The sequence below is a fragment of the Salvia splendens genome, chromosome 13 (genome assembly GCF_004379255.2).
Source record: "Salvia splendens isolate huo1 chromosome 13, SspV2, whole genome shotgun sequence".
NCBI lineage: Eukaryota > Viridiplantae > Streptophyta > Magnoliopsida > Lamiales > Lamiaceae > Salvia > Salvia splendens.
Genome location: NC_056044.1, coordinates 6,575,740 through 6,583,317, shown reverse-complemented (window position 1 = coordinate 6,583,317; position 7,578 = coordinate 6,575,740). Strand labels below are relative to the sequence as shown.

Here is a 7,578-nt window from a genome sequence, read left to right as displayed (position 1 = left end):
CTTATATATTTTTTTAATATCATTCAAATATACTTAATTAAAAGTATAGTCATAATTATATTTAATTATTATATTATTAATACAATACTAAAAACTAGTATAATTAATAAATCATTATAATATAATTATTTAAATATTGAATAATATAAGTATATAATAATAACTAATACTGGCATTATTATTTTTATTATTATTATTTTATTATTATTATTATTATATATTAAATTAATAACTAATCAGTAGAGTCTAAATAATAATTTAAAATTGTGAATTGTGTTCATAATAATATAAACAATTGAATATTTTTAGTTAGGTGTTTCAACCCTAAGATGAGTATAAAATAATTTAATTAAAAACATTCAATTGATTTAATTAGTTTAAATAATTAATTTAATTGTGTGTTTTGTGCTTATTCTATATTGAGAATGCAATTAGATGCATGTATAAAATACTAAAAATAAAGAAGAAAAAGAATAGAAAAAGAAAAAAGAGTAAATATAAATTAAGGAGAAAAAAGAAAGAAGAAAGGAAGATAAAATACTAAAAAGAAAGAAGAACTAAAGAAGAAAAAAAGAAATAAGAAAGAAAGAAAAAATCACATGTTTGGTACTATTTAATTGAAATTTTCAAAAATATCCTCTATAACAAAAAAAATCATATATTTGGTACATATGGTTATTTTTGTCACTGGGTACTAAAAACGATATAAAACAAAGATCGAGTACTATTTATGTGCGAAAGTGAAAGATCAGGTACCATTTATGTAGTTCACTCTTAAATATAAAAATATTGTAAATTGTAATTACTAGGATATGTCTACTTCTCTAATACTCCATCTAAGTCCATCTTAGCCAGTATAAAATTCATTGTTCTAGTTTGCTTAACAATCCCTGTTTTTTTATCTTATTTTTTATAATTTTATCTCAAGTTTTTTTTGCTAGTCTTATTAGGAAACGAACCAATAGTTAAATTCATAACCTTGACCTTTAGAGCATGCGCATCCATGCTCGTTGGAATGAGCAGCCGTCGTGTCGTTGGTGTGGCGAGACGGGTGCTCGCCGATGTGCTCTTGCCGGTGGCACGGACGTGCTCTTGCCGAAGAGCAGCGTCGTGCCGACTAGCACGCCGACGTGGCGTCACGTGATTGGCCAACGGCAATGCCATTAGCATTTTTTCATTTTCTTAAAAAAAATCAGAAAATATGAAAAATTCAAATTTAATTAAAAAAAATCTCACGTCCCAATAAAATATATCCGTTTTTTCCCACTTTTAATTTATTTTTTCATTATTTTTACCTCAAAATTCACATTTTCATCAATAAATACCCTCCCCTCCCCATTTCATCAATTTTCACGGATGTAATTTTTAATTTTTTAGTAATTTATCATAGTATTTCGGGTATTGACAAACTTGGATTTTACATGGTTTTAGAGGGTGGTTTTGTATGAATTTTATCATATTTCTTCTATTATTGGGCGTGTTTATATCTACTTCTCTATTATGTTGGTATGTTGACCATTTTGTTAAGAATGTGTAGAATTGGGTACAAAATATGTTGATGTGCAGTAGCCTTGGCTGGAGACAAATTTACCAGAGATTTTGAAGTCCAGTTAGTCCTTATTGCATACCATTCTCTTTTGCTTCGAAAGAGCTTTGTGTGGGTATCTTAAAAGCCTCAATCGAAGTCTCGTAGAAGAAGTTATGGTTGTTTTACAAACACTACGCTGTCCAGAAAATTCCACGCGGCCGAGTGAATTATTACTTGTTAATTCCACCCGGCCGGGTACGTTGTTTTAGCGTATTCTTTTGCTAAAAACACGATTTTTGATGGGGGATTAAAGGGGAAAACGCCTAGGGTTCAATCTATTCGACACCTACCGCCTCCTACACTCACACACACACACCCCAAGAACACCTTAGAAAGAGAATTGAAGATTGAAGATTCTACATCGAAAAATTGAAGCTTCACTCCATAGATTCGTTCCACAGGAGTTCTTAGTATCTATCTGTCATGTTTTTTATGGAATACTTTGTGTTAAACTTGGTTTTCTCTATGAACAAGAGTAGCTAAACCTTTTTTGTAGAATTCATGGTGATGATGCACTAATTTCATATAGTTTTTATCCAATTGATTTTGTTCTTATCTTGCTCTTGTAGTTGTTTGATTATTCTTGGGTTTATTCCTTTCAATTGCTTGAGCACCACTTGATTGTGTAGGATTAATTAGATTAATCGGGAGATGAAATAGTTAATCTGGAAATAAGAATAATTCACACCTTAATTCAATAGAACTAGGGAGAGTTGAGGTTTTGAGTGAGGTCTTTGATCTCGTCTGCTTTTGGGAGTTAGGGGTTTAGGATTAGAAGGGGACTTCAATTCTAGCTCCTAGTCTACAGGTTTCTCACCTCGGGATGGGGGTTTAATCTATAATTGTGATCGACTTAATAACGCTAGGGATACCAAAAGATAAGGCAAATAAATTAGATAAGAGCTTGGAATTGTGCATCGGATCCTTGAGTTTTACAATTTTCTCCATATTATCTTTTCACATCCTGTTTACTTGTTCTCATTTGTTTACTTGCTTATTATATGTTTTTATTAGTTGTTGGAACAAACCAAAGCTTTTTCTGATTGTCTAAATAGTAGTTGATTTTTGTTCGTGATAGTTAAATTGGTACAAATTTGTCTATATGAGATACAATACTCTTGCTTACTAATTGTTGCACTAGCCCCGTACACTTGCGTGTATTATTTGTGTTAAAATAAGTTGAGTCAGGTATTTTTAATGCATTTTAATATTGTGGAAATGTTTTTAGTAATTAAAGTATTTAAATTGAATAATAGCGTGGTGGGACCGTTGAATAGTGTAAGAGCATGGATGTGGGTTTTGTGCTCTTGCGAAAGAGGAGAGAATTAAAAATAAATAAATATGGGTTCAGATCCACATTCATGCACTTTTGCTAGAGCATGGATGTGGATGTTCTTAACTAGCACAAATATTACTCTGTGTCCCTTAAGACATCGATAACACATCAAAAACGAACCAATAGTTAAATTCATTACCTTTCTAAAACAAAGTCAGGAATTGGAAAGTCGAGTTTTGTGTTGTAGAATCTGTTGGCAAGCAATTCACACCAATTTTATGTTTGATATGCACAAATCGTGCGGATTGGGTCGCTATCAAGTCAATCCAATATCGACCCAATCCAACCCGAAATCATCGTGTTCTTATCTGATCACAACCCAACAGATTCGTATCGGACTCGTGCAGATTTCGTATCATCCAAATATAGCTTGACGGTACACGATAACGACCGAAACATGATATTATATAATTAAAATTTGATATTACACGATAAAAAAAGTTAAGTATAAATTAAAGTATATTAAAATATAAATTTTGAAAATCCAAATAATAAAAGTAAAGTATAAATTAAAGTATATTAAAATTAAATCTATATAATAAAGTTAAAATAATTAAAATAATTATTTTTTAATAAAATTTAAGTATGGAGTAACATATTTTTATTATGAAAAATAATTAATAATAGTATTAATCATATTTTTACTAATAAAATTTAAGTATAATATTTTTTAATTAATCAAATAATTAAAATTAAAGTTTAATACTCCTTGCGTCCCATAAAAATATGGGCAATTAGTATGGCACAGGAATTAAGACAAAATTGGTAAAGTAAGAGATGAGAGGAGAATTGTATGGTAAAGTAAGAGAGAAGGAGAATAGTAGTTAAAAGTAGTGTTAATGGATAGTGGGACCTACATTATTAAATTGATATAATTTCCAAAAATGGAATTCACATATTTTTGTGGGACGGACGAAAATGAAAAGTGCACATATTTTTATGGGACGGATGGTGTATATTATTTTAATTAATAAAAATAATCACAATAACTACTTTTTTTCTTAACGGATAACCCAACCCGACCCAAATCCGACCCAACCCAACCCAAAATTTTCGGGTTCTTATTGGGTCGACCCTATAAGGACCCAAATCTTAAACGTGCGTGTTCGTATCGGGTTAACTTCGTGCGGATTCATGTCGAATTATCGTGTCGGTTCAAAAATTGTCAACCCTATGCACTATACAGTTGGTGGGCCACTTTATCTAATGATAGTGGCACATTTATTGGAATACATTTTTTTAAAACACACCATTATTCGTTCATCAAGTACTAGTACTTGGATGCCTAAATTTGCTCTTTACTCGTTAAATGTGTTTACAATGCGTGAATGCTCCATTTCACAAATTGTGGATGATTGTAGTGCCCATATAAATCTCCGAACTTCAATGTATTTCAAAGTTCAAGATATTACCATTACATAAACAAACCAAAACTAATAAAACTACTAAAAATGAGATGATTAAGAACCCCATCATTAAATTATTCCATTTTATTTAGTTCAGACTAAACGAATCAACTTTAAGGGCTCATTTGGTTGGATTGTTTGTATTTCTTAAGAAATGGTTTGGAGTAAGAAATGATAATCTCTTTCTTAAGTTATCAAAACTGCATCTGTTGTTTGTTTCCACATTGATCATTTCTTGATATTTGATATATGTTGTTTGGTTCCACATTTATCATTTCTTGATATTTGGTATATGTTGTTTGGTATCCATGATCCACAAAGTGAGATATGGAAAAGACATTTTTACCCATGAATTTTTTTTTGTATTTCCACTAATATCCTCCAAAGACCTAATACATTCTAATCGGAAAGTTTCACCATATTTTGGGTGCAAAGCCGCCACATCTTGTCTCTTCATCGGCTGAAGCCCTTTATCAAAGCAAAGCACCGCGTTTTTCCGAAGGAGGTAAGCTCGATATGGATTTATACTCACAAATACTCAATAATGTTGTCGCATTGGTGTTGAAATTCAATCCGACTTCGTTTTCCCAAATGTCATGCTGTGTAAACGTGTTTTTGAAGAAAACTCTGACAAATTTCAAACAATTTAGTTATGATAATTGGGGAAGAAATCAAAGTCCATAAATCTACTCCCAACAAAATTAGCATCTAGACTAATAATTCAAGATTTCAATAACCTGATACTATAATTGGGGAAGAAATCAAAGTCCATAAATCTACTCCCAACAAAATTAGCATCTAGACTAATAATTCAAGATTTCAATAACCTGATACTCCTTTATTCACGACCATTCGCACAAAAGAATGAAAAATTCAATCAATTTAATTTGTGTAGCATTGAATCCATCTTCATCATATTCCCACATAAACTATGAAACAACAAAAATTGGAAAAATACACATTCACACAGAATTGGACAAAGAACAAAGTGCAAATTCATATAACTAGGGTTCTCCAAAATTTCAACATATCAAAATAATTGATGCCAATAATTTCAGCAAATTCATGTAACAAGGGCATTAATTCCAATTTTCGCTGCGCGTTGTATGGATTATGTGAAATAATCCAATGCTGAAAAGCTAATTCAATTTTGGGTAAATTTCCCCTCGCATACATATTCGGAAAATGGGAAAACCTGTTCACATCAGAAGCTAATTCAGAAAAAACTAACCTCGTCAACTAAAAATGGCCGTCCTTGTGTTACGATCTTCCTCCGCGACTTCCCTATCTTAGCTCGAGCAATCAAAGAGGAACGTTTTTATTGAATGAACAATGAGAATTACACGATAGAAAGCAAGAACAAGGGAACTCTCGGTCCACGACCTAAGCTCACGATTACACAACAATTTTATCGACAAAGAAAAGAAAGAGCAACAACACTATTTATACTCTGTTTTCCTAGCTCAATCTCCACATAGTAGTAACTAACCTCCACGTGCTTCACTCCTATTGGTCGGAACACGTCATAGTCCTAACTCATTGGCTGTCAACTTCTTAACTAACTCCACGTCATCACCTTCTCAACTAACTCCTTACTCATTGGCTGGAAGAATGATACTTAGGGCTGGGAGGAATGATACTGGCAGTTGGGAAGAATGATATTTGCAGCTGGGAAGAATGATACTTGTAGCTGGGAAGAATGATACTTGTATATTCATGCACGTGGTATTGTTGCATGCATGTGATCATATGACTATAGTTATGCATGCAACAAATTCCTCCTCTTAGGGTTCCTTGTCCGCAAGGAACCACGGAAACCTTGCCGTGATCACATCAGCGAACTCCCAAGAAGCATCAGCCGGCGATCTTCCTTCCCAATGAATCAACCATTTTGTCGCCGCATGATTATGTTTTTTCACCATTTTTCATTCTAAAATAGCTTGAGGAATGGCGTCGTTGATGTGAGATATGTCTGGAATATCCATGATAGGCTCGGTTGGTGGAGACGCCGGTTTCAACAAAGAGACATGAAACACGTTGTGAATTGTTGCTGAAGAAGGCAGATTTAACTTGTAAGCAACAGCACCAACCTTGTCCTGAATTTGATAAGGTCCAAAATATTTCGGCTCGAATTTGTGATGCTTTCCTCTTACTGATTTTTGTCTATACTCCCGCAGCCTTAGCCAAACCCATTCTCCAATCGCAAATTCCCTATCATTACGGTGCTGATCTGCCTGCCTTTTCATCCTATCCGCCGATTTCTGCACATTTCTTTTGAGTATAGCTACCATCTCCTCTCTATCTCTTAAAGACATGTCTACTGCCTCAACACTTGAGTCACCGGGCAGGTATGGAACATGTATAGGAGGTTCAAAACCATACAAGGCTTCGAAAGGTGTCATTTGAATGCTCGAATGATATGTAGTATTATACCAATATTCGGCCAAGCCTAGCCATTGAAACCAAGTATGCGGTTTTTCACCCATAGCACACCTTAGATAGCATTGTAGGCTTCTATTCACAATCTCAGTCTGACCATCTGTTTCCGGATGATATGCTGTGGAATATAGTAGCTCCACTCCTAACAGATGCATCAGTTCTTTCCAGAAATTTCCCACAAAAATAGATCCTCTATCACTTACAATCTTCGCGGGCATCCCATGAAGTTTAAAAATTGTATCCAAGAATACCTCAGCTACTCTCTTTGCTGTAAAAGGATGAGATAAAGCCATGAAATGCGCATATTTACTCAGCCTGTCTACAACCACAAATATAGTGTCAAACCCTTGGGAGTTCGGCAAGGCTTCAATAAAGTCCATGGAAATATCTGTAAAAATTGCAGCAGGAATTGGAAGTGGTTGCAATAATCCAGCTGGAGAAGTATTGCTCGGTTTGTATCTCTGGCAGGTAACACATACTCTTACAAACTCCTTAACATCCTTCCTTAACTTGGGCCAATATATCAAAGAAGATATTCTCTTGAAGGTACCCAAGACTCCAGAATGACCAGCCAGAGCAGAGCCATGAAAGAGAGATAGAATCTGAGCTTTTAAACCCACATCATTTCCCACTACTAACTTCCCTTTTCTTCTCAATTCTTCATTTTTCCAGCTGAACTTAGGATGAAGATCTGCATTTCCTTGCTTTTCAGTTATCACTTTCTGTATCAGAGGATCTTGCTTCCAAGAATCTTTGATTTTTGCAATCAACTCCAAGGGAATTACAAACGAAGTCAGAGCACAAGTCAT

General features: G+C 33.8%; 1 long non-coding RNA gene across 1 annotated transcript; it reads right to left on the bottom strand.

Moving 5' to 3' along the window:
* Nucleotides 1–4,669: 4,669 nt before the first annotated feature.
* Nucleotides 4,670–5,720, bottom strand: LOC121761382. Its single transcript, XR_006041970.1, has 2 exons — nt 5,562–5,720; nt 4,670–4,957 (listed from the first exon to the last, which is right to left on the bottom strand). It is a non-coding gene; the product is annotated as an uncharacterized LOC121761382 (long non-coding RNA).
* Between the last annotated feature and the right edge of the window lie 1,858 nt (nt 5,721–7,578).